Raw genomic sequence first — 26,286 nt, forward strand, 5'->3', positions numbered from 1 at the left:
AGCGGCGAAGGGCGGGGGGGGGGGAAAGGGCGATTACCGTAATTTATACATACACCACACACCTTCCCCTGCTCCGTCTGCATCTTATCAGCTATTACCCAGTTGGGGGGTGGTGTCATTGCCACTCCCTCCATTCAAGGGCGGTCCCATGGCCTGTTGATGGGTTCTGAGGTGACTGAAGAGTCCAGTCCTTGATCCCGCAGAATTTAGAGTTCTTTGCTCAGAGGAGAGCAGGCTGCAGCTTGGGACTCCTCTCTTCTTTTCTCTTCTCTGCTTCGAGGGCGAGGCATGTCACTTCAAAAGGGACTGCCGCTTGGTGGAGGTTGCAGCACCATTGGAGTCACTGAGCAGTCGGTTCCTCCCAACTCTTGCCATTGACATCCGTTGTCTTGAGGGATGCCTGCCATGCCTACTTGTCCTGTTTCCTTGGCTGCTGCTGTGAGATCTCAGGCTGTGATTGAGCTGGGAGCAGAGCACTTGTTTTGGGAGTCAAGAGTCAGGCCTCTATGCACAGTCTGGTCCAGTGAAGTTAGTGCGTGAGGATCTCCAACTCCATGCTAGTAATATTGGCTTTGGCAAGGATGCTGCAGTTCCACCGTGATCTTCCCATGAATGCAAAGGATCTTCTGGAGGCAGCATTGGTGACACCTCTCCAGGCTCTTGAGATGATGATGGTAAGTCATCCACATTTCACATCTGTACAGGAGGGTGGGGATGATGACTGCATTGTAGAAAGAGTCAGTGGCCCATTGAGTTCATGGCCCATTGTTCTTCACTTTATCAGTGGTAAACATGCTTTCTTCTTTTTTAGTTGTCTTGGGGTTTCATTAATGAAGCAGACTTTTCTTAGGGGGAATGTTGGTTTCTGCTAAGGCTTCTGGTGTCTTCTATTCACAGCCCTTTAGGTCTTTTCAAGTCCACAGCTGGAGACCAGGGTTTGAAGGAAGTAGGACAGGGAGGGTGAGTCAGCTGAAGATTAAGCTTTGTCCCTTCTCTCTGCTGCCATAATTCTGGAAAAACAAATTTCGTCAGGCTGCCTTCCAAAAACAAATTGTGTATTGTATTTGGGGGTATGTTATAAGCAAGAAAAATGTGAGGGTTGGCTGCCATGGTTCTCCTGCTTTCCCTGTGGCAGGTTTATGTGTGATGTCTGGTATTATCTTAGGGTTGGTGGTAGTCTTACGGAGAGATTAGATTCTGGATTGCATAGGATGGCTTGGATAAGGATTATCCTGCCTCAGGCAGGGGGTTGGACTAAATGTGACCTCTGGAGGTCCCTTTCGGCTCTACTTCTCTATGATTTTTCTATGAGGAGGAACTTTCTGACTATGAGTGTGATCAAGCATTAGAACAGGCTGCCCAGAGAAGTGGTGGAATCTCCCTCCCTGGAACTGTCCAAGAACAAGTTGGACAGACACTGGGCTGGGGTGATTTAGTCTGGGCTGATGCTGCCTGGAGTAGGGGGCTGGGTGAGATGCCATAGAAAGGGACCTCACATGGTCATTTCCTAGTGATGACAGCTCCGAAAAACACAGCCATAACACCAGCATCAAGCCCAGCTGGAAGAGTGTTTCCAATGCTGCTGTCTTTAAATGCAGCACAAACACCTTGGATGTTTCACAGGTCATCCCAGTGGGGCTTTGGACATAGCTGTTGTCATAGCGTGATCTCAGACTTGACATCTGGGCCTCGAAGGCCACCCTTTCCCAGTGATTCCTCAAAGGTTGTCATGGCAGTGTTGGTGCCTCCATGATGACACCTCATGTGCAAGGACAGCCAGTATGATGGAGACTGGAAGCTGTCCAGACATGGTGTGGCTGGCTCTCAGGAGTTGGGGTGTAGCTTATAAAGCCCCCAGATCTTGCCCCATAAAAAGTTAATTTAAAAAATAGAGCATATTTCTGTGCCCTGTAGTGGCAGAGAAAAGCCTGCAAACAAAATAGTAAGCATCGTGATGGTCCTTTGTAAATGTCTACACCTTGAAGACTATGTCCGGTTCTGGTCCCCACACCTTCCAAATGGATAGAGAAGAACTAGAGAACATCCAGAGAAGAACAATGAGGATGATGAGTGCTATGGAGGGGCTTCTGTATGAGGAAACACTACCAAGGCCAAGCCCATTCAGTTTAGAAAAGAGACACTTGAATGGGACATGAGAAGGATTTGCAGAACAGTAAATGGTGAAGAGAAAGTCAACAGGGACTTATTACTAACTGTCTCTAGCCAGATAAGAACGAGGGGTCACAGCATGAAACTAGTAAGTAGTCAGTTTAAAACTAACACAAAGCAGTTCTTTTCCTCCCAGTGTGTCATTAAAGGGTGGAACTTGTTGCCACCAGATGTGGTGGAAGCTGAGAGTTCAGTCAGATTCACAAAGGGATTGGACCGGTTTTTTTTGGAGGAAAGGGGCATCAGTAGCTATTGAGTATGGGAGTGAGGTACACGGCCACTAAATCAGAATTTTCTAGACCTTAAATGCTGGAGATTGCAAGCGGGAGAGGAACAATGGGGAAAAAACCCTGGTCCAACCCAGTTCACTGTCCCTTTCAGGATCTGCTCTCTGCTGCCATATGACACAAGGAGACTGGGCAAGATGGACCTAGGGTGTGACCAAGGATGTGCAGTTCATATGTTCTTATGTTCTTGAAAGCTTTAAGGCTGATTAACTGGAAGGCAAGTATAACAGCCCATTGCTTGGTGAGTCCTCGTGATTTGTAAGTCTGTCGCATGAGTTTTGGGGTCTGACAGATGATTCTGGAAGGCCTTAAAGATGACAGTAGTGATGACAGTGCCTCGAGCAATGCCATGGCAACAATGGCTCAGCCTGCATTAGCGGCATGACTCAACTGACATATGTGATGGCTTTGTGTCTAACCTTAACAGTGTCATAATGAATCACCTTACCTGCACGACCCTGTGTTTAATGGCCTGGTGATGTGACAGGGTCCCATTAAACTAGGTTGGTGCGTGGCCATGATGTGACCCTGAGGTCTTAAACAATGATGATTCCCAGCCCTAACAGGACATGCCTGATGTTGGTGCTACAGGAAGCAATGGCATTTTCTTGAGTATGTTGGGGTCACCTCCATGGAGTCAAGGCAGCCATGGCTGGGTCTGAATATGGCCCATTTCTCAGCCCTTCTCTAGTTGCAGTCCTCTTCGCTGGCCACATGGTGGTATCACAGATCAAGGAACTTCAGAGGCATCAATTTCCATTCACTCTTTTCCTGGCTCATCTGCTTTGGCATCTAGTTCTGAGTTGAGTCTGGGGCTCTGGGAGTTTGGATCTTTGCCAAATTTGGTCAGAGAGGCATCAGCTCAGCATTACTGGAGACTATCTCTCCTGTGGGAGATGGTACGCTGCAAGCAATTTCCCCTCCCATTCCTTCTTCTGCTAACAGTGTTGCTTGAATGAGAAAGAGAATACAGGTCTCCCTATTTGCAGGGAGGGCGCATGGGGACAGCTTGCATTTGCTCTTGCTTGCACTTCTGGATGGCTTATAACTAGATGTGGCCACAGGACATCAGAAGCTCTTGCCTTTTTTGCATCATGGGATCATAGGAAAGTCAGGCTGGAAGGGACTTGGTAATGTCATCTTATCCAGCTCCCTGCTCAAGGTAGGATCAGCCCTAACTAAACCATCCCAGCCCCATGTCTGTCCAACCTGCTGTTGAAAACTTCCAAGGATGGAGACTCCACCACATCTCTGGGCAGCCTGTTCCAATGCTTGACTCTGCTCAGAGTTAAGACGTTCCTCCTCATCTCTAGCTTCAGTTTCCCTTGCTGTAGCTTGAGGCCATTGCTCCTAGTCCTGTCCCCTGTGGTCACAGAGAAAAAAACCATCTCCGTCTTATCTGTTGTTGCCCTTCAGGGATTGGAAGTGATGTGATCAGATCCCCCCCATAGTCTTCTTTTCTCCAGACTCAGTCACCCTGGTTCTTTCAGCTTGTCCTCATCAGTCTTGTGTCCCAGGCCCCTAATCACTGTTGTTGCCGTCAGGCTAAGAGCAGCTGGGATCCTTCCCAGTCCCCCTCTTATTGCCAACAAGACTTTTTGGCCTCCTCATAGAGGGTCCAGGCTGCCCCAGGTGTCATCCTGTCTTCCTCTTGCTTTCTAATCCTTAATCCAAACCCAGTGAGGCAGCCTTCATGGACAAGAGACCAACAACAGCCAGCTTTCTCCCACACAACTGGGTGTTGTTCAGCCTTTGCTCCACCAAAGACCTCTGAGAGTTGAACCTGATTCCAAACAAATCCTAACCACCGCCATGCTTGGGTCCTAGGAACCAAATGGAAGCTGACAACCCCATTTTCCAGTCACCAGCCTATGTGGAAGAACAGGGCTTCTAGCAACTCTCATTGGGTTGAAGGCTTGAGCACAGGTTTTTCTTTAAGCTGCCCAGGAAACGAAGCTGGTTCTGGTTGGGGGTGGCTAGCCCCAAACCATTTCACCCTTGCGTTCCCACTGCTGCAGCCCTGCTTTCAACAAACAATTGCTAATGTCCTATGAAGAGAGAGAAGTAGAAGGCTCAGGATGGCTGACAGCAGAGCTGACACCTAAAGAGCTTGGTGAGGGAGGATGTGAGAAGCAAGAGGATCCTGCATTTGACTTGGCTTGGCCTATGAGCTTCTCCCTGTCTTGGCCCATGGGAGGCAGCCTCAGCTGAGCTCTCTCAGGGTTTCCTCTCTGCTGGTGGGGTTGGAGGTGTTATGAAAAGTGTTTCATTTACTCTGAGTCAGCTCCAGAGAATTGCACTCATTTAGCAACAACAAAAAAAACCACTCCCAAAGTCTCAAGAGCCAGCTGATCTGTCGGCTCTGCTTTCTGTCAGCAAAACAGAGGCTCTGAGAAACATAGATGTTTCAGGGGCCAGGATTCGACAGCCAGAGATTCTACACTGTTCTCTATAGCAGCTGGTGCTGGGGAAGTCCGGGCCTGGAGTCCTGGAATGCCTCCAAAGGATTAGCCAGTGCCAGACCAGAGCTTTCGCTGCATTTTTGATGCAGACTTTGCACAAACCTAGAGGGAGAAGTACTAGGGATGAATGGGTCACACACACAGCACTATCATGCACATGCCATTTCACCTTTCCGCACATGTGTGCACATGCAGCCATGCTGTTGAACATTCTCACACACTGTCTCTCATCTGTCCCTTGCACTAACAGTGCAAGGAGTGTCAGGCTAGCAATGGATGATCCAGTGGTTGCTGCAGTAGCTTGAGATTTCAGGGAACCTGTCCAATGGGATAACAGCAAGAGCCAATATCCCTGGGAAGGGGGTGAGGATAAAGACATCAGCCATGATGAGATGCCCAGAAGCTGTGGCAATGCATGCTAGATAAATACTTAAGCTAGATTGTATAGATATCACTGAGTATAAATGGCATGGCATTGATTTTTCTTGCTTAGTTTACTACATGCATGCACACATGTACCTTCATGCACGCATGCAGACATGGGCATACACATAAATATGTGTGCATACATACATACAAATGTGTGTACATAAACACAAATGTGTATATGCACACAAATACACACACACATGCATGTGTACACATACACACAAATGTACACATGCATGCATACACATATCTGCATGCACACATGTACATATATGAATGCACACACAAACTCACCTACACATGCACATGTCCACACACACACACGAACATACATGTGTGCGCGCACACATACACATACATACATGTGCATGCACACGCACCCCGTTGTCACAGCTATGGGTGGATCTAGGATTTTAACAAGGGGGCTGTTGTTGGGGTGCTGCCACATCCCATAGAACACAACACTTGTTTTTTTTCCAGTTAAGAAGAAACTAGAAGATTTACTAATATGCTGGGAGGCAGGGGGCAGCACTAGAAGGTTTAGTTTAAGATCAAAGCAGAACGAAATATAACTTCACTGAAGCATGGACTCATTTGCTCGATTATATGTTAAGCTTAAAAAATGCAGCAAATGAGCCAAAAACAGTCAAAAGACCCTATTTACTTCAGTCTTGTAGTTAATTGTTCATCTCTTCATCAGAGTCATAAAACAAAGTCAGGTGTGGGATCAGGAAGGAATCCCCCCCCCCCCCCAACCCGTGGTCATGGCCTCTACCTGGGATCTCTCAAGTGTCTATTTAAAGAACCTTTTACAGGAGCAGGATGTTGGCCACTGAGGCCCCCCTGATTTACCTATGGCATATTCAGATGTGATGTTTGGTGCTGTGTTAGGGCTGATGGTAGTCACGAATGATGATGGATCATTGTGATAATGATGCTGGTCCATTCTTGATGGATTTGTCTGGGATGTTTTGGGTAGGGTTGACCTTGTCTCTGGCAGGGGTTGGACTGGATGCGACCTCTGGAGGTCCCTTCCAGCCCTACTTCTCTAGGGTTGTCATGGAAGTCCAGCCTTTTTGAGCATCTTCACAGGGCATCTAGCACACGACTGCCTGTCCTTTCCAAACCTGAGTTCATATCACAGTCACAGAAAAGTCGGGCTGGAAGGGACCTCTAGAAGTCATCTAGTCCAATCCCCTGCCTGAGACAAGATCATCCATATTAAATCATAGTGCCCCAGTTGAGGTTTGTAGCTAGAACTGGTCCCAGCCTGACATTTCTTGCACAAAATGCACATGCTTTTGTCACATTAGGATTCTCAGCCACACGCTTCACATATGGTGCTGCTCATAGCACGTGCACATACTCCCCCCTTGCAAGTGCATTATCATATGCTCCCCATGCCTACTGTTATCCGCATAGACCGCAAACAATGTCCTGGACGTGTGTTTACAAGCTATCTTTTCTCTCTCTCTCTCTTCCAGACACAGCCACCCCAGAGGGTTCCTTCTTGTGTGTCATTCTGTTTTCCTAACACTCCTACGCTGTCCCTGTGTGAACCAACAATTAAAGGAAACTGCTGTGCGTGCGCGCACACACACGCACACACACAGAGCTCTGTTGTCTTATGGAGCAGAGATGTTACTCACATGTCGGAGCATGCAGTGGGGGGTTAGGGATTTCCAGAGACTCCCCTGGTGCCTGGGACTCTCTGTGTCTTCCTTGTTGGCAATGTGATGTGGTTGTGTGATGCTGAAGGCATCCTGAGCTGTGCTGCAGCACATAAGACCTGCCATTTTCTGAGTCAGACCCTAGGTCCATCATGCCCAGTCTCCTGTGTCACACCAGGGGAGAGAGGAGGTGATGAAAGGGAAAGTGAACTGGGTCTGACCAGGGTTTTTCCCCCTGTTCCTCTCCCACTTGCAGTCTCTAGCATTTAAGGTCTGGGGAGTTCTAATTCAGAGACTGTGCCCCTTGCTGCCATGCTCAATAGCTACTGAGCCCTTTCCTCCAAGAACATGTCCAGTCTTCTGTGAATCTGGCTAAACTCTCAGCTTCCACTGCATCTGGTGGCAGCAGGTCCTACCCTTTAATGCCACACTGGGTGAAAAAGAACTGCCTTATGTTCATTTTAAATTACTTGCTAGTTTCACATTGTGACCCTATGTGTGGGGATGTGGCTCAGTGTTGACTTTCTCTGCTACTCTCAGCCCAGCTTTGTTAAGAGGCAGAAGCCACCCTCTGACTAGAGATGGACCAGATATGCTGGAAGCCAGGGGGTTTGAGGTTTTCCAGTCCCTTTGGAGCTCCTCCTGTTTCCCCTGTCCCACCTTTCCCTGACTCCCCACATCTTTGATTTCATAGAATCATAGAAGCTGGGTGGGAAGGGACCTTATAGATCTTCAAGTCCGACCCCCTGCCAGGGCACGAGAAAAAAAAAACTGGGCTCAAATGATCCCAGCTAGGTAGGCATTAAGCCTCCTCTTACAGATCCCCAGGGTAGGAGCCAGCACCACTTCCCTTGGAAGTTGGTTCCAGATCCTAGCCGCCCTAACTGGGAAGTAGTTCTTACAGATGTGTAACCTAAACCTACTCTCCAACAACTTGTGACCGTTATTCCTTGTTATGCCAGGGGGTGCAAGGGGAAACAAGGTCTCTCCCAAACCCTTCTGGTCCCTCCAAATGAGTTTATAGACTGTCACCAGGTCCGCCCTCAGCCTTCTCTTGTGAAGGCTGAACAGGTTCAGGTCCCGCAGTCTCTCATTGTAGAGTCTGCCCTGTAGTCCCTGGATCATTCGGGTGGCCCTCCTCTGGAACCTCTCAATGTTGTCCACATCCCTCCTGAAGTGGGGTGCACAGAACTGGACACAGTACTCCAGCTGTGGCCTGACCAGTGTTGCATAGAGGGGGAGGATTACCTCCTTGGCCCTGCTAGAGATGCACCTGTGGATGCACGACAAGGTCCAGTTAGCCCTGCCAACCATGACCTCATATTGTCGGCCCATATTCATCTTGGAGTCAATAATGACTTCAAGATCCCTTTCTGCCTCCATGCTCTCAAGAAGGGGGTTTCCCATCTTACAAGTGTGCAGCACCCTGCACTTGTCAGTTTCAAAGTGGGGCACACAGAACTGGACGCAGTACTCCAACTGCGGCCTGACCGGTGCCGCATAGAGGGGTAGGATCACCTCTTTGGACCTGCTCGAGATGCATCTGTGGATGCATGCCAAGGTGCGGTTGGCCTTCCTAACTGCCTCCCCACACTGCCAGCCCATGTTCATCTTGGAGTCAGTGATGACCCCCAGATCCCTTTCTGCCTCCGTGCTGACAAGAGGGGAGTTCCCTAACCTGTAGGTATGGTGCCAGTTGTTCCTCCCCAGGTGCATTACCTTGCACTTGTCTGTGTTGAAACCCATCCTATTCTCGTCCGCCCACCCTTGTAACCTGTCTAGGTCTGATTGTAGCCTGTTGCATCCTTCCAGTGTGCCCACATCCCCCCACATCTTAGTGTCATCAGCAAATTTGAACAGGGTGCTTTTTACCCCCTCGTCCAAATCACTGATGAAGATGTTGAACAGTGCGGGCCCGAGGACCGAGCCCTGCAGAACCCCACTGCCCATGTCCTTCCAGGCTGAGAAGGACCCATCCACCACCACCCTCTGGGTGCGGCCCTCCAGCCATTTGGCGACCCATTTGACTGTATGGGTGTCTACACCACAGCCCCCCAGTTTCTTAATGAGAACGAGGTGAGAGACAGTGTCGAAAGCCTTCCGGAAGTCCAGGAAGACTATATCCACTGCTACCCCTGCATCTAATGATCTGGTGATCTGATCATAAAAGGCCACCAGGTTGGTTTGACAGGACCTGCCACTGATGAACCCATGTTGGTTGCCCCTAAGCATGCAGTCCCCTGCTGGCCCCTCCTGGATGTGTGCCAGCATAATTTTCTCGAACAGCTTGCCTAGGATCGAGGTAAGACTGACTGGCCTATAGTTTCCTGGGTCCTCCTTCCTCTCCTTTTTGAAGATTGGAACCACGCTGGCCCTCTTCCAGTCCTCTGGGACCACACCAGAGCACCACGAGTGCTCATAGAGCCGTGCCAGGGGTCCTGCAATGACCTCAGCCAATTCCTTAAGGACTCTAGGGTGGAGATCGTCTGGGCTGGATGACTTAAACATGTCCAGCCCCTCCAGAAGCTCCCTAACTAGTTCCACGCTAACCTTTGGCCCAGGTGTGCCTCCCCTGGGGCCCGAGGGGGGCCCAGCAGGGAGGTGGCTGTTCTGGTCCCTACTTAGGAAGACGGAGGCGAAGAAATCGTTGAACATGTTAGCTTTGCTGTCTGGTGTGACGACCAAGTTTCCCATCGCGTCCTGCAAGGGCCCCACATTACCCGGGACCTTCTTTTTACCCCCTATGTATTTAAAAAAGGACTTCTTATTGTCCTTAATCTGGGAAGCTAGTCCCAGTTCCATCTCTGCCTTGGCCTTCCTAACTACCCCCCTACATCCCCGAGCAACTGCAGAATAGTCCTCCCTGGTGATGACCCCTTCTTTCCATTAGCAAGGAGACATTCCTGGATGCTTTTGGTGAGCCACGAAGCGTTGAAGTGCATCCTGTTTTTGCTAGCCCACCCCTGTAACCTATCCAAGTCTTGCTACAGTCTTTCCCTCCCTACTAGTGTGCTCACCTCACCCCAAATTTTGGTATCATCAGCGAATTTAAACAGGGTGCTTTTTACCCCATCATTCAAATCGCTGATAAAGTGATTGAACAGCGTGGGCCCAAGGACCGAGCCCTGGGGGACTCCGCTGCCCACTTCTCCCCAGGTTGAATATGACCCATCCACCACCACCCTCTGACTACGACCCTTCAGCCAATCTGCAATCCATCTGACTGTGTAGGCATCAATGCCACAGTCACCCAATTTCTTAATGAGGATGGGGTGGGAGACAGTGTCAAAGGCCTTGCTGAAGTCCAGAAAGACTACATCCACAGCAACACCTGCATCCAATACTTTTTGTGACCTGATCATAAAAGGCAATCAGGTTGGTCTGACATGACCTCCCCCTAATGAAACCGTTCTGGTTGCCCTTGAGCATCATCTCTGAGGCTGGCCCATCACAGATGTGCTCCATGATGATCTTTTCAAAGAGTTTCCATAAGATTGACGTAAGGCTGATGGGGCCTATAGTTGCCTGGGTCCTCCCTCCTCCCTTTTTTAAAGATGGGGACCATGTTGGCTACCTTCCAATCATCCGGCACCTGGCCTGAGCACCACGAGCGCTCATAAAGCCATGCCAAGGGCCCTGCAATAACCCCTTCTAGCTCCCTCAACACCCTGGAGTGGAGAGCATCTGGATCTGCTGATTTGAACACATCCAGCCCCTCCAGAAGCTCTCTAACCCGGTCCTTCCCAACCTGAGGTCTAGAGGCGTACTCCTCGAGTCTGTCTTGCATCACGGTGGGGAAGTCCCAGTCCCTGCCCAAGAAAACAGAGGTGAAGAATTGGTTAAAGAGGTCTGCTTTCTCCTCTGGTGCAACCACCAGATTGCCCAGAGGATCTTGCAAGGGCCCCACATTTCCTGGTGCTTTCTTCATCCTCCCTCTATATTTGAAAAAGGACTTTTTGTTATCTTTGATTTTGGATGCAAGTCCTAGCTCTATGTCCACCTTAGCTTTCCTGACAGTCCCTCTACAGGCCCGAGCAGAGGAGGTATACTCCTCTTTGGAGCTAGCACCCCCCTTCCACCGGGTGCCCTTGGTGAGCCAGGGGGGCTTTCGGGCACTCCTGCCCCCCTTGCTTTTTGTTGGGATGGTCACCCCCTGGGCCCTGAGTATTGTCTCCTTAAGGAATGACCACTCATCTTGGGCACTGAGTTCGCCTGCCCTTGAAAACCCCAGTGCCTCTCCCACTAATCTCAACTTGTTGAAGTTGGCCCTCTTGAAGTCTAGGACTATTGCCTTGCTGCTTGCCCTTGACACCCTGCGCTGGATGATAAACTCCAGCAAGTGATGATCGCTATCACCCAGGTGGTCAAGGACCTGGAGGCCCCTTATCAGATCATCGCCTGTGGCCAGGACCAGGTCCAACAGGGCATTTCCTCTGGTGGGACTGTGCACCTCCTGGATTAAGTGGAGGTCCTGTATCTCAGCTAGGAACCTCCTGGAACGGTCCGACCTGGCTGATGGTTCCTCCCAGCAGCTGTCCGGGTAATTGAAGTCACCCATGACAACTACACCCCTTGCCTTAAGTGCCTCTGCAAGCTGGCCTGAAAATTCCCAGTCCAGCTCCTCCCCTTGGTTGGGGGGTCTGTAGTAGACCCCCACTGTTAAATCCCTCTCCCCACGGCCCCCTTGTATCATGACCCAGAGCACTTCAGCTTGCCCATCCTCTGACCCCATTTTGCTGGCAGAGGATATGTATTGCTCCTTGACATAGAGTGCCACACCCCTGCTTTTGCTTCCTTCTCTATCCCGCCTGTAAAGCCTATAGCCCCTAATGCTAACTGCCTAGTCATGGGATGAATCCCCCCAAGTTTCTGTTAACCCTATTATGTCAATTTCCCCTCGATCTCTTCGGCCCTTCCATCATTTAATCCCTCTATTAATTATTACCCCCTCCTCCCTCCCACACATGCTGATTCACCTCCATCCCCTATGGTCTGCTCCTGATTATTGCTGCCTACATGTCCCTCACCTTATAACTCTGGTGGCCCCCACCTTTTCCCTGTTGCCCCATAGCATCAGCAAAGTGGGGAGACCAGGGCACTGACTTTGTTTGTGGGGGAGGGTGGAAATATCAGCTTCCGTCTAAGCCTCACAGATGTGCCAGCAGTGCAGCTGCCCCAGGGGCCTGGCTGCTTCATTATGCCTCTGCTGTTGCTCTCCACCTGTAGCAGCTACTCTTTGCACCCATCCCTCTTGGGGCTCTTGATTTTTCCCATCACCCTGGGGAGTTCTGTTAATAACACAGTGAGCCCCACTGCCTCTGGCTAGACCCAGCACCTGGCTGTTGGGTTCCCAAGCCTCCTCGTTAAAGAAAGCTGGATTTTTGCGTCCATTGAGCTTGAAGGAAATTTGCCTCCAGGGAGAGGTGCAGTTCTCAGCCTGGCTGGTTGATTTGCTCGAATCAGCTCCCTAACTCAATCCGAGCATCTCTGCCTCTTATTTAGAAAACCTTAGAAGACCCAGAGTGGATGGGAGGGAAGCGGTGATGGCAGAGGTAGCGAGAAGGAGCCAAGAGGCCAGCACTCACTGGTGCAAGCAGAGGGCATTGGAGATGTCCTTGGCAGGACTGGGGGAGCAGGTCAGTTAGAACATAAGAACTGCCATTTATTGGGTCATCTCTATCTTCTCCAGTCTCCTGTGTCTCAGTGGCAGAGAACAGGCGTTAAAAGGGAGAGTAAACTGGGCATGACCAGGGTTTTTCCCCCTGGTCCTCTCCCACTTGCAGCCTCCAGCATTTAAGGTTTAGGAAGCTCTGATTCAGAGGCCATGCCCCTTACTCCCATGCTCAATAGCTACCAGTGACCTTTTCCTGCAAGAATATGCCTAATCCCCTTTTGGGTCTGACAAAACTCTCATCTTCCACTGTATCTGGTGGCAATGAGTTCCACCCTTTAATGACATGCTGGGTGAAAAAGAACTGCCTTGTATTCATTTTAAATCAATGACCTACTAGCTTCATGTTGTGACCCTTCATTCTTATCTGGTGAGAGTCAATAATAAATCCCTATGGACTTTCTCTTCAGCATTTAGCATTTTGTAAACCCTTCTCATGTCCCCTCTCAACCCTCTCTTTTCTAAATGCAACGGGCCTGGACTTGTTAGTGTCTCCTCATATGGAAGCCCCTGCATACCAAGGGGGACCAGCAGCCTGGAAACCTAAGGTGTCTATACATGTGCTCTGGAGTGGGGGTGCTTTAATTAGAGCAGCTCTAATTAAAGCATTCTAAGTGTCACATGTATTCAGTGTCATGCGCTTCAAAATGACAGCAGGGGAACTTTAATTACAGCTCATTTGACGAGCTTTAAAGTGCCCCTGTTGCCATTTTGAAGCATAGCGATATTGAATAGATGTGACAGAAGCTGCTGGAGTGTACTAATTAGCATGCTTCAACAGACTTGATTAATTGAGTCTACTGCGCTGCGTACTAATTGGCACACATTGGAGCAGATGTCTGGCACGTATATAGGTGCCCCTGCGTTCGAGATCCCTGTCTGTCATTGGCTTCCTGTTCAGCATGGCACAGCAAATGCCTATGGAGTCAGCCATCCCAGCAGAGACCTGTCACTTGTTTTCTGCCACTGATTAAGCCTTGAACACATGGATCTTTTATCTCCATCCCCTCCCCTCCCCTCCCCTCCCCTTTGTCCTTCCCCTGCCTTCCTTGTCATTACAGGGGTAGCTGCAGGGGGAACGCATGTCGTACAGCCTCCACTGGTGTTCCTTCCCCACAGGAAAGCAATTTAAGCTGCAGCATCTCAGCAGTTGGCTTTCAGTTAATTAGAGAAAGAGGACTGAGATCACTGCAAGCACTTGGCCAGCTAGCCGGCTGAGCTACTGGGTCTGCCTAAAGTGGATACACATGGTCACCCCAGCCCCTCACCCCAGAAGAGGACATATCCACACCTCTTTTTCCTGCTGTGTGAAAGGGGTGGGTGGTTTATCTCATCTCAGCCCTCTGGAGCCTTGCAAATAAATCTGAAGTAGAAGGATGTGGAGATGGCTCTAGAGTAGCCTAATACATAGATTCACAGAAGTTTGTGGCTGGAAGGGACCTTGTGAGATCATTGGGTCCAGCCCCCCTACTCTGGGCAGGAAAGATTGCCTGCCTAGAGCAAATAACTCCAGGAAGGTGCATGTCCAAAACAGCACTAGGGGACGGGTGACTGCGCCATATAATTGGCTGTGATGCTGGGGACATCATTTAAGACAGAGGAGTTGGCTTGACACCTGAAGCAAGAGACTGTGGGTCCTGAGGTTTAGCCTCTGCTCTGTCACAAACCCATCTGGGACCTAAGGAGTGTCTGCAGGTCCCGTTTTTCCCCCTCTCAAAAACAGACATGATAAAGTCATGGTGGGCTGGGAGTCCTGCAAGGGTGATGTTGCTATGTGGCACCACTGCTAGGCTGAGAGCTTAGAGCTTCCTGACCCCCTCTGTAGAGCCCAGTGATTTCTGGTGCCAATAACAGAAAGTTTCACTTGCTTGAGCTAGAGAGCCAGGCACTGTGCAGCGGACTCATTCTCCATTCACGCAGCTCCCTTCATGCTACCAAAAACAGGGCTAATGCCCCCACTTCTTTGGGGAGTTTGTGTCTCCATCAGGGATTTACCTTCACAGCTGAATTCCAGCTTCATTTTGTGTGGGGAAGGAGATTGGCTGCTGCTTCCTTTTGCTGGAAAAAGGCTGGATACAGATAGAAGGTGGCAGAGAAATGAGCCAAGATGACGAGGTCCCCTTCTTCTCTGCTAGCGTCATGCCAGAGCATGATTCACTCCTGACTCAGAGGCACCTCCCTTCATCAGCAACGCTGTTTCCACCCCCTTATTTTCCCTCCCTCCCTCCCTATCCAGGCAGTGCTGTTCTACAGCCTTGGATGTAGGAGTGATTCAGACAGAGCAAAGAGATTCTCACCTGGGCATCCTCAGCACCTTGGAGCTGGATGTGTTTTAGCAGTGACCCCATAGATCAGCCACTCAGAGAAGGATGGCTGTGTGAACTATGCCATGTGTAAGGAATCCAGACACCCACCCCAAGGACTGTGATACAGGAGCAGACTGAGAAGAGGATTCGGGGTGAGGGGGGGAGTCACTAGCAGAGACAGCAAATGGGTTTGCCACTAAACCAGGGAGCCTGGGGCAGATCCAGAGGGGTGCAGTGGTAGTAGCACCCTCCTTTGATTCTTGTTCCACTCCCATTTTAAAACTAACTACCTGGGAGGGCAGGTCTTATGATTGAAAAGGCTGTCTCTGCCTCATGGAACTGATAGCAGTGACACAGCTGGTCCCCAATTGTCTGTCTTCCAGGAAAACCCTTGGTGAGGACCCTAACTCTTGTAGGGAACGTTGCAGTTCAGTGCCAAAGTCTGTAGCTGTCAGATCCTGAGTGGTAGGTCTCATACAAGCTGATGAGATCAGTAGGGCCAGGGCTGGTCAGCTGGTGGGTGGGAATCTGGTCAGGAACAAATGAGGGCTGAAGGGATGATTATTAACCCAGGGCAAGACTTTTCCTGCTGAGACAGTGCTGCACTAAACTGGGAAGCTGGGAAGGTGTATCCCTGTCTACAGTGAGCTGCAAAGTCGGCACCATGTTGCTGGAAGTGCTGTCTTTTTAAATGAGACCTAAAAGAGACACCCTGAACTCCTGTGGTCACAAAACTCCCCTGGTACTTTGTGCCTGTCCAAAAAAATAATCCACTATATGCTCCTAATTCCACGTGACAAGGTCCTGCCTGTAGGTGAGGCTGCAGTCTGCAGAGAGGGCCCAGCTCTGAGTTTCAGAGGCATCCAGAGTCCACAGCTCCCACTGTGTTCAAGGCAGGAGAAATGAGGCCTGTTGTCTGTGCAGCCAAAGCTTTTGGGGTGGGGGATGAGATGCCCTTAAAATCTTGCTGTTTAAGCAGTTGTGCCACTGAATATCTCTAGAGAAGGGCAGTGTATGGGATGTGACAACTCAGAGGATGTGCAGAGTGCAGACCAGGGCAGTTGGCAGAGATGCGTTGGTGTCCTAAGTGCCCATGGAGGTCGGGACAGGAGCCACTTGAGAACATATTCTTGAATTGTCCAATTGCAGGGAACAGGTGGAATGTTATTGCTGAAGCCTAAAGCCAGGAGGTGGCTGGTGGACAAAGGGATTGTCTGGAGCTTTATTAAGAAGAGGTAGTAACACCCTTGATTTTTGTACTGTTACATCCTGGATGATTCTGGGGGCTTTGATTTGGTTTGGAGCAGTACAAGAGAAGCCAAAGGCAGCTTCAGCAAACTAGACGCCGGTTTATTAGGATATGAGCAATCGGGCAACATGACCAAGAACAGCTACATGCAGCAGAGTATACACAGACATACTCACTGCTGGTTGGCCATGTCTCAGGGCCCTCTGAATCTGCCTCATGGTCAAGGTAAGTTCCAGGTTCCTACCCTTCTACCATTGTGTGGAGGGTTGTATTCAGTTCAGGTTCAAATGGCTGTGTTGCTGTTCTTGTTTCTGAGAGAATGATCTCTGGGCCAGTGGAGCAGGGTGTGGGGAAACCAAGTCACGACCTGTGATGATTGTTCTTTCCAGGGGTTGTCTTATGAACACGGGGTATGATCCCTGGTCTGTGCATCTCAGCTCCCTAGAAACTGTCCATCATCTTCTTCCTTTTCTTACATGCTAAGCATTGTGATTCAGACTGAACTAGTTCTGGGAGCAGAGGGCCTATGAAGGAGAATGTAGTGATACACCCAGCACAGCCAAGAGGGGTAAAGGGTGTTGAGGACTCCCCAGCAGTCCATCTTATCCTAAAGGTGCCTCTGGCAGGACAGCACCTCCTACTGCATCAGGGTGAATGTTGCTCAGAGGGAAAAGCAAGGCTAGTCTTGGGCTTGGGGCCCTGTCCTCTAATGGAGACATCTTTTAGCTATGGGAGAGCTACAGCCCTCCTCCATTTTATTCCAGGGCTACAAGCCTTGTGCACTCCTTCCAGGTAATCACAGAGTCATAGAGCAGTCAGGCCAGTAGGGCTGTTTGGAGATCACATCTCATCCAACCCTCTGCTCAAGGTAAGGTCACCCCCATCAAACCATGCCAGACAAGTCCTTGTCTAACCTGTTTTAACTACACAGTCGCCCCATTGATGAAGACCGTCTTGCATTCAAAAGCTTGTCTAACTATCTCAATGACAATCTGATAAGAGTCACCCTAAGAAATACAGGCCTCTCACGTAACTTCTGGACCATCGTGGCTACAACATCACTCTTACCCTAGCACACCTACAATGGCATGCTGGCCAAAGACACCCAAAGCCCCTGAACATGCCCAAGGTAAAGCAGAGGGAACAGGGGTTGTTAAAAAGCCTAGTAGCCTGCCAGGCGAGTCCAGTCTGTTTTGAAGATCTCCGGAATTCCCTGTAATCTGTTGGCATGCCTCTAGTGACCTCCCTGTAGTCCAGTGATTCTAACTGGGTGCACTGAGATCCTCACAAGGTTGCAACAAGGGAACTCACAGTGTTAGGATCATAGGAAAGTAGGACTGGAAGAGACCTCATGAGATCATCTAGTCCAGGGCCCTGCTTAGGACAGGGCAGGATCATCCCTGACTAAAGGTCTACAAATATTATTCACAAAGGAAGGCCAGAGATGCTGCCCTGCTGTGGGTTTTCTGAGTTGGTTGGCACAGAAGATTGCCCTGGTATTTTTTCTGGAGTCAGAAAAAAAAGAAGTGACAGCTAAGAGCTGGCATTTTCCAAGGGGTGCTTGTGACTATCTGAGTCTGTTGAGGGGAGTCTTCATTCCAGATGGGTTGAGAACCCCTCAAAGGAGGCTCGTAGCTCTCCTGGTGGGTCTTGCTCCATGTCCCCCAAATAGGCCTGTCTAAATTCTGAGGTGGCGTGGCCTGACCCCACTTAGCTTGAGAGAACTGCCAGAATATCAGTTGAGGGCAGAAGTGCTGCAGGCTACAATTACAGAGCTGGTTTCCAGCACTTGGGAAACTGCACATAGGAGAGGAAAGCAATGGGTTGCTGTTGCTTCTATTTCATTTGGTATTGTTTACCCAGCCTTTGGCCAGGGCCCCACTGGCAGACAGTTCCCTTTGTTACCAACTAGAAGATGGGGCCATGTGCCCACTTGGCTCAAATCAAATCCTGAGTCTGTTTAATGACCTGGTCCCAGCAGACACAGTGAAGATGGCAGGGGAGAAAGGGAGGGGTTTGATCTCACTGTGTATATGTGCAGCTAAGCATGTATGTAGATGCTTGTGTTTGCCTGGTGATCCCCTGCCTTACGGTTAATCCAGCTGTTTGTGTTCAGCAAGGTAAGTGTATAGATGCATGCATTTACCTGGTGACTTCCCTCCCCCAGGGAACTCACATTCTGCACCCCTCCCCCCGGTTGAGTTAGCTGTGTGTGTGCAGCTAGTTGTGTGTATAAATGCATGCATTTGCCTGGTGATTTCCCCCACCCATCTCTATTGTGGAGCACACCTCCAAGCCTGCCCAAGGTGATTTGAGCGAAGTATGGGCTAGTAGCCAGCAGGGCTAATTGGTTCTGTAAGAATCCCAGGTACACAGCCTTCACCAACACAGCCTCCGATGGCTAGGGGAGGGCTCTGTTGGGGCAGATGGCTCAGTCAGCTAGGAGATTATCTGCAGCTGTTGCCACAGAAATCACAGGGCCCTGCTTCCTAGCACCTGGAAGCTGGGCCCTGATGTCCTCTGAATCATCCCATCCAGGCTACCGAAGAGGCTGCAGATGGAGGCAGGAAGTCAGTTTTGCTGAGATGATCATGACTGTCTGGAGGTGGATGCTGCCTGCTGGGTGAGTCTCTTCATTGTGCAGTCTCTTCCTAGATCTGTAGAGAGTGCTGGATTGACTGTCTAGAAGGAAACTGTGTAAGCAGAAGCACTTCCCTTTTCTGGGGGTACTGATTGCGTCAAGTAACAAGTACGGAGCTGCTGGTTGTAGTGCAGGGATTTGCTGTGCCCTGCCCGGGCTGGGAATCTCTGTGGTATCTAGGATCTGTTTTTCTACTAGAGTTGCTCCTGTAAGGAAAAGATGAACTAGTGTCCTGCCTCACCCTGTAGCACTTTGAGGGGCAGGAGCTGTAGGGTTGGATGTGTACTGAGAGATGCAGAGTTTAACTTGCCCCCTGTCCACAGACACTCAGGATCATGTTTGTGAGTCTGTCTTGCCTGTCTTACCAGTCTCCCTCCCTTCTGTGCACCCCCTGGCATGTTTCATCCTAGGAGCTGGGTCTAGCCCTCTTTCTGTGAGGGGAATGCAGACTGTGAGAGGCTGCAGACCTTTCAAACCCAGAGGAATGGGTGCCAGGACTCCTGGTTCTTCTGCTTCTTGCTCTGCCATTGGCCTGTTAGGTTTACAAAATGCTGGGTGGTAAAGGGAAAGTCACTACGCATTTATGATTTGCAATCCCACACCATACAAGAGCAAGGCATCATGACATGAGACTGGGAGGCAGTCAGTTCAAACTGAACAGAAAGCACTTTTTTCACCCAGAGTGTCATGAGTGGGGGGAACTTGCTGCCACTGGATGTGGCAGAAGCTGAGGGTTTAGCCGGATTCAGCAAGGGACTGGACACAGTTGTGGAGGAAGGAGGCATCGGGAGCTATTGAGCATGGGAATGATAGGCACAGCCTCTGATTTGGAGCTTCGTAGACTTTACTGATAGAGGCTGCAAGTGAGAGAGAGCAGGGGGAAAAACCCTGGTCTTGCCCAGGCCACTTTCCCTTCCAGTATCTTCTCTGTGTGGCCATGTGACACAGACTTATTTGTTATGCCATTGGGAAAGCATGGGCCTTGGCTCCCCGAGTAAAAATATAAGCCTTCTTTAAGAAGGAAGCCACTGAGGACTGGTGTGACCCATGAGACTGGGTAAGGTGGACCTATGGTCCGACCCAGTACATGGCCATTCTTATGCTCCTATGGTCTTGTGCAGTGTGACCCTAGATATGATGTTTCATAGTTTTATAGTTTCTAAGGTTGGAAGGGACCTGAGCAGATCATCAAGTCCAACCCCCTGCCATGGCAGGAAAGAGTACTGGGGTCAAACAACCCCAGCTAGATGGTTGTCTAGCCTTGTCTTAAAGACCCCCAGGGTAGGAGCCAGCACCACTTCTCTTGGAAGTTGGTTCCAGATCCTAGCCACCCTGACCGTGAAGTAGTGCCTCCTGATATCTAACCTGAATCTACCCTCTGCCAGCTTGTGACCGTTATTTCTAGTCACTCCTGGTAGTGCTCGGGGGAACAGGGACTCCCCCAATGCCTGCTGATCCCCTCTGTCTAGTTTGTAACAGGCCATTAGACGACACCCCCGCCTTCTGTTGTGGAGGCTGAATGGGTTCAGGTCCCTGAGTCTCCTCATAGGGCCTGCCCTGCTGCCCCCTGATCATAGGAGTCGTTTTCTGTCTGTAGAATAGAGATAATGCACCTACCCTGTGGGGGTCACAGAAGAATGATTGCCCAGGGGGTTGTTTGGTTGGGAGGATACCTATAATGAATATAAAACACTGGGTCATTAGAGCTGATATCCCTGCTTGCCCTGCCTTGCTGGATGACTCAGAGGAGGTCTCCAGGAGGGAAGAAACTCTTTTCCCCTGCCCCCCATCCCCTCCAGTGGCTCTGTGCTCAGAGAAGAGGGGAACTTGGTGTCAGCTAGAAGCTTGGTCCTGCCTTGGCCCTTGCTGTGACTGTAACCCAGCTCATCTCTCTTGCATTCAACGATGGGGGGCAGTAGCTCTCTCAGGGCTGGCAGGGAAATGATTTCCTCCCCACTCTGATGTTCTCTATGGATTAAAAAACCCCCACATCTCCAGTTAGATGCAGCATCCCTGAGACCAAAGAAGTTTCCATTTGCAAATAATGTCTGTTCTTCTCACCGTCTAGTCCTGGAAGCAGAAATAATCTGCCCACTGACCTTGGGTAGTTGGGAAGTGGAATGAACAGGGCGCTGAGAAGCCTGATGGGGGTGAGTGGAGGTGGGGGCAGATGTGGGAGTGGGGACTTGTGGCTTTCAAAGTGTGCTGAGAAGCAGGGTGCTTGAAGCAGAGTCCTCTAGACATAAGGCGGTGAGGAACAGGGGAGAAAAGACAGGAGTGAATCACAGGGGGGATGGGAGGCAGAGTAGAGCATGCTGCTGGAGTTTGCAGGGCTACTTCCATGTCTGGGGGGAGAGAGAGGGTATAGCCAGGACAGTGTTTACAGCCTCCCCCCCCGATGACTCTGGAGTGCTTTGACTTGGTCTGGAGCAGGACAAGAGAAGCCAAAGCCAGTTCTTCTAAATGATACACTGGTTTATTGGGATATTAGCAATCATGCAACATGGCCTAAAGCAGCTATGTATAGCAGAGAATACACAGATATACCCACTACCCAGCCAGGGGTGAGGTCTCATGGCCCTCTGAATCTGTCCTCATGATTGAGGCAAGTTCCAGATTCCCACCCCTCTGCCACTGTGTGGAGGAAGTGTATACAGTTCAGGTTCAAATGGTTGTATTCCTGCCCATGTCTCTGAGAGAATGATCTTTGGGCCAGTGGAGCAGGGAGTGGGGAAACGAAGTCACAACCTGTGACTATTGCTCTTTCCTGGGGTTGCCTTATGAGCACAGGGTGTGCTTCCTAGCCTGGGAATCTTGTCTCCCTTGAAACTGTCCCTCACCCTCTTCCTTCTTTCACCTGCTAAGCACTGTGATTCAGACTGAACTGGTTCTGGGAGCAGAGGGCCTGTGAAGGAGAATATAGTGACATACCCAGCACAGCAGAAAGGGGTCAGGAGTATTTGGGATTCCCCAACAGCAGGCTCAGGACAAACACATCCTTCGTTCTCCCAAATACATGCTTGCTGCTGCCTGGCCAATGTGTCTGTGACCTGAACTAGAAGGTCCCAGCTTTCCAGCCTTGTAAGGAGCTTCTGGGTCACCCAGTCTGATCCCAGGCATACGATGTCCTTTCTTTGCCCTTGTTGGTTGTCTCCATGGGCTCCCTCACCAAGGGGGGCTTATAGCTCTACTTGAGGGGCTTATAACTCTAGTTGGTGGGCTTTAGTCCATGATCTGGAAGGGCACATCAAAAGGCCAGTCTTTGCCCTTGTAAGTGCCACCTTGAAACTAGTGGCTTTGGGTTGCTTTCTGCATCTCTCTCTTTGTTCCTTCTGTTCCTAAACCTCTCGTGGTTCAACACTCTTTGATTTCTAGTCTGGACTTTTATCCATGGGGAAATCCACTTGATACCCATTGTCCTTCAACTAGCATCATCCCCTGGCTTAAATAGTTTCCTTGGCTTCTGACCCTTTTGGCTCAGACTCATTGAGAGAGAACAATTGACACCCCTGCCCCAATGCTGGGCATGATAAATGGTGGTGATGATGATGGTGTCAGAGCAGGTTTGTGGTCACTCCTAGATAAATCTGTGCGTTCCTGGAGGCAAAGCCAGGCAGAGGCACAGCCATGACAGGAAGTGAGTAGAGAGGGAGGTCTATTTCTGTGAAAGTTTTAGTTGATGAGGAGGGAACCATCCTGCTGTTCATTCACACCTCTGAGGGTTTAACTTCTGTTTGGTTTGGCTGCCAGTCTCCAGTCTCTTTGGCAACCATCAGACAGCTTTCCCTTCTGCAGGGTAGGGAGATCCAGGCTTTGTTACCTCTGCCAACAGTGCAGGTGTTGGAAGAGCCTGGTGACAAAGCCGTTGGCCTCCTTCCAGAGAACCACCTCCAGTGTGGACCACACCCTGACTAGTGATTTGTATGGTCCCATTCTGCACTGCTGGCCGCCATGTGCCAGTAGTTGGGTCAAAGCCAGAGATCCTTTGGAGCAATTTGGATGGTGACTGTACCAGGAGGACAAGTGTTGTTGATGCTCAGGTGAAGCAGTGCAATGCTGGGTTGGCAGGGTTCTGCCCCGCTCCTGGATTAACTGCCTCTGATCTGGGTCCTGTTGTCAGCAGCTCTTGCCTCTGCTTCTTGTGGCAGATCCAACTAGATCGGCCTAGATGGTGCCTTTAATCCTGAAGTCAGTGGGATGTGGCAAATGTCTAGTCTCTGTGTCTTAAATCATGCTCTCTTTACCCAGAGGTATTTTTAAAGTTACTTATAGCACATCTCTCACAGGGAAATAGTGAGTGTGGTACCATATCGGGTCAGTGGGGATATAACCTCAGTTTGCCAATAGAAGGAGTCTTCTAGCATCGTCTTGTCAGAGGGCAAAAACAATAAGACCCGCTGTTTCATGGGTCAGACCCTAGGTCCATCTTGCCCAGTCTTCTGTATCACACAGTAGCAGAGGGTGAATACTGACAGGGAGAGTGAACTGGGTCTGACCTGGGTTTTTCCCCCGGTCCTCTCCCAGTTGAAGCCTCCACCATTTAAGGTCTGGGATGTCCTGATTCAGAGGGTGTGTCCCTCCCTCCCATGATCAATAGCTACCAATGCCTCTTGCCTCCAATAATGTGTCCAGTCCCTTTGTGAATCTGGCTAAACTCTCAGCTTCCACTGCATCTGGTGGCAATGAGTCCCGCCCTCTAATGATACGCTGGGTGAAAAAGAACTGCCTTTTCATTGACATCCTATCGACTTCATTTGATGACCCCATCGTTCTTGTCTGGTGAGAAACCGTCTATAATAAATGCCTGGTGACTTTCTTTTTACCATTTAGTATTTGGGGAAACACTTCTCACTTCCCCATGCCACCCTTCTCGAGCATCTCTTGTCTAAACTGAACGGGCCTGGCCTCTTAATTTTTCCTCGTATAGAAGCATCTCTGAACATCCTGGTTGCTTCAGTTTTGTTTCTTTTTTCCCAGAGCAGCAGTAGCCAGAAGGTGGGTCTTCAAGGGTCAGTGATGCCCTGGCACTGCCTGGGGATCCAAACCCTTTCTGCATGGTTTCTGTTATATCCAGTTTGGTTCCCTCTTCCGTCTCCTGATCTCTTTTAAAAAAAGACTACAAGAAGTCAGCTCTCTCTGCATAACCAGAAGCAGCCTGAGGGGCTAGGCAGCTGTAGTTGTAATTACCATTTATTTTTCTGTTGTCATAAATAATTTAAACTGGGTTCCTGTCACAAATGGTTTTATTTACTTAATAACCGGAGAGCTGATGAGAGGGAAGACAAAGACGGCTCAGCCCAGGGAAACTGGGGAGGCACTGATGCTTTTTGTAGACAATAGTCTTGGAGAGGGGGTGGAGGAATAAAAATCGCCTTTGCTCCTATTTACCTTCTTCCCTGCTCTCTTCAGCTAGAGAGGATAGGAGAGATGGTGCCCATCCTTGAAGCGATGGGGCAGGAAACAAGGGGCTTACCTGGGGGCGACAAGAGAGACGGCCCAGAGAAATGCACCCTGCTCTGGTACGGAGTCTGTTCAGAGATGGGCAGAGTTTGCCAGCCACATGCCGGGAGCTGGGTCCATGCTCCTGTAGTTTAAAGCCATGTTCTGTTCCCACCCCACCGCCTCTCCCCGAACCTTTACCGCCTTCCCCTTCTTGCTAGCATAGAACTGATGACAGGGGAAAAAGCAATTGGCTTGATTTCTCCTCCCTGGCTCTGGTCCCCTCCCTCCTTCTTTGCCCTCATCATCAGGGAAATCTTCTTCCCCCCCACCCCCACCCTCCCTCCTCTCCTCTCCCAGCAGCTGGGACTCCATCAGCTGGCACTGGTTCCATTGCAGGCTGCCTTTTCAGGGGAAACACCATGCCCTGAGCGTGGCTGGCATCCCCACCCACCTGCCTTCCCTGATTCCCTCCCTCCTTTTCCCCCCTCCCCCCCCAATCCCCATCCCCCTCTTCATCCTCAGGCTGCTGAGCGTGTTGGGAGATGGATTATTTTACCTTGGCCGGGCTGACAGGACCCCAGGAGGAGAGATGGGGTGCTGGACATAGCTGGTTGCAGTAACCCTTCACTGGCTGCTGTCAGTGCTCACTCTTTGAGGATCAGATGAGATAACAGGTGAGCAGCAGGTCCCAGAGAAGCAGTGGGGGGACAGGAGGAGAGATTCCTGGGGACGAGATCTCTCGCTCTTGGATTTATGTTCCTTCTCCAGGCTACCAAATACGCTCTTTGGAAAAGCAACTCTAAGTCAGGGTGGGGAGGAGATTAGAAGCCACAAGACTTGGAGCTGGACACCAGGCTTCCCCTGCCAAACTGGCAGTGGCAGGGGGTATTTGTTGTTGTGATTTCACTTCCACCTGGGACAAAATTTCAGACCTGAGGTTCAGGTTCCAAGTACCTCTTGTGAATTTAAGGGGTATTTTTCTTTGTATAACGGGGAGGGTGGTGGTGGTGGGGATGTGGGGGTTTGGATTGGATCTATTCAAACCTTCCCAGGCTGTGGAAAGGAAGGCACAGCAACGTGGTCGAATTGGTTTTGGCTCCTCTGCTTTAGGAGGGGTTTTAATTAGAGTCTGGCTGTATTTCTTTCCTTTGCACTTTTCAACCCTCCTGCCTCAAACCTGCACCGCACCTGCTGCAGTTTTTTTTTCCCTCTGCCCAGAGCTCTGGATTCTAGCTGTAGTTCGATCCATCTGGGTAGCAGCTGAAGATTGGGTCATGGGACTTCCCTGTTAAAACCCTCATGTGGCCACCGGCTTTGAAGAGCTCTGCTTTTGATCTCCCCTGCACCTTTCTTCTTTAAGTGTGTCTGTTCCAAAGGCAATATGCATTTGGCATTAACGATGTAAAAGGAGAGGCAGATGGGAGCTGCTGGGGTGCTGGTATGAGCCCTGTAAACTCTTTCTGCTCCTGCATATGTAATACGTGCACCTCGTCCTTTCCCTTTACTTGCAAACTTTGGAGAAAGAAATTCAGGGTTCCCCCATTTTCTCCCCCTGCCCAAAAGCTATATTAGCTGCTTTTTCTTTCATGCATAAGCCCCCCAAAAGCTGGAGGGGCAGGGAGAGAGCTTCTGGAATCAAATGATTATTTTTGTCTCCTCGTCATCATCTGTTCCAAATAACAGATGCTTCCAGCAGGCATGAAGTGTACAGTCTCCAAATGCCTCTTTCAGTCTCTTCTGCCTTTTGAGCATTTTTTCTGGCTAGAATGACCACAGTGCTTGATCTCCAGAGCACAGCTCGGGGGTGATGGAGCTGTCAGCTTGCAAAGGTCAAGAGAGTCAGGCCAGAGCCTCTAGGCTCATGCCTCTCAGCAACTGTTCCGGTTTGTGCTGCTGGGGGACAAGCTGAAATGTACTCTCTAGTTTTTCTGAAGGTTACAGCCAGAGATGTCTTTTCCTA

At 50.1% G+C, this 26,286-nt stretch overlaps 1 protein-coding gene across 1 annotated transcript in view; it reads left to right on the top strand.

Moving 5' to 3' along the window:
• Positions 1 to 35: 35 nt before the first annotated feature.
• The window catches only part of CACNA1A (calcium voltage-gated channel subunit alpha1 A), a 151,090-nt gene continuing 124,839 nt past the window's right edge, over positions 36 to 26,286 (top strand). Inside the window, exon 1 of the mRNA XM_090061117.1 lies at positions 36 to 674. The gene's annotated coding sequence lies outside the window, so the exon portion shown is untranslated. The remainder of the gene's footprint in view (positions 675 to 26,286) is intronic.

The sequence above is a fragment of the Crocodylus siamensis genome, chromosome 8 (assembly GCF_052110815.1).
Source record: "Crocodylus siamensis isolate JL-2025a chromosome 8, ASM5211081v1, whole genome shotgun sequence".
Classification (NCBI taxonomy): Eukaryota; Metazoa; Chordata; order Crocodylia; family Crocodylidae; genus Crocodylus; species Crocodylus siamensis.